The following is a 1,278-nucleotide window of genomic DNA, read 5'->3' as shown; positions in this document are numbered from 1 at the left end:
TATACATATGTATACACACACATATGTATATATATACACATATATATATATACACACACACACACACACACACACACACACACATACATATCTTTATCCACACATAACTGTATATAAGTAGAGACATCTCTTTATATCCTTACATATCATTATATACATGCTGACATTTGTTTATATATGTGTATATATATATATATATATAATGTGTATATTTGTATATATATACATATATCTTTTATACACATACAACATCCCTTTATATACAAACATATACAAACAATCCTATTCATACGTAGATACAAGCATCCCTTGTACATACATACATGGAAACATACTTAAAGTGTCTCTCCCTCTCAAGTTGTTCCAGAGAATCTAATGTTGAGAAGCTGTAAAAATCAGAGATACCATGCCTAGCAACCAACCTTCCCTACATATCAGAAGTTTTGCTTGCAACAGAAAGGACAGGGGGAACAGAACGGAGGGGAGGAAGGGATCCCTCGTATAAAAGATGGTAAACTGGTAGAAAATATTATAGCGGTGAGTGTAATGGAGAGTTACGTCCCTTTGTTTTCTTGAGCTCCAAAACCTGACATCTACCTTGTCTTTCATACCTTGTGTGTGTGTGTGTGTGCAGTGGACTGAGGTATTTGATAATTAGATTAGTACCAATTGTGTGTTGGTGCTATTAGTTCTGCAAGTGTCTTGTAGTGTGGTGAAGGGAAAAATCTGTGAGAAAGAATAACCAAGTAAAAATGTTTGTCTTTTTTTGCTTATTTTCCACTTCTCCCACCTCCTTTCATCTCTCTCCCTTCTCCTCTCACTTTAACTCTCTGTATATCTTTCTGACAACCTTTCTTTCAGTCTGTCTCTGTTTTTGTCCCCCCACTCTCTCTCATGCGTGTGCAGATTCGTGTGTGTGCGTGTATGTAATATATATATATATATATATATAATATAAACTACCTACAAAAATAATTGGTAAGCTAACTCAATTATTAAGTCTCTTAATGAATTCTTTATACTGAAATATATATTAAAGAAGATAAATATGTTCATTTGAATATATGCGTTTTTGCGTCGTAACTCCTTTATTATTATTAATGAATATATATATATAGAGTGAGAGTGTGTGTGTGTGTGTTTGAAGTGGTGTACAGATATTGTATATTATGAAAAAGGTAAACAGTCAGAATTTTGAATAAGTCTTTTAGTGCTTTCATCCATTCACAAGGATTTTTCAAAATAAATTTTATAGAATGTTTCTTGGTTTTTATACAA

Source organism: Octopus bimaculoides, chromosome 22 (genome assembly GCF_001194135.2).
Source record: "Octopus bimaculoides isolate UCB-OBI-ISO-001 chromosome 22, ASM119413v2, whole genome shotgun sequence".
Classification (NCBI taxonomy): Eukaryota; Metazoa; Mollusca; class Cephalopoda; order Octopoda; family Octopodidae; genus Octopus; species Octopus bimaculoides.
This window is presented reverse-complemented; position numbering follows the sequence as displayed.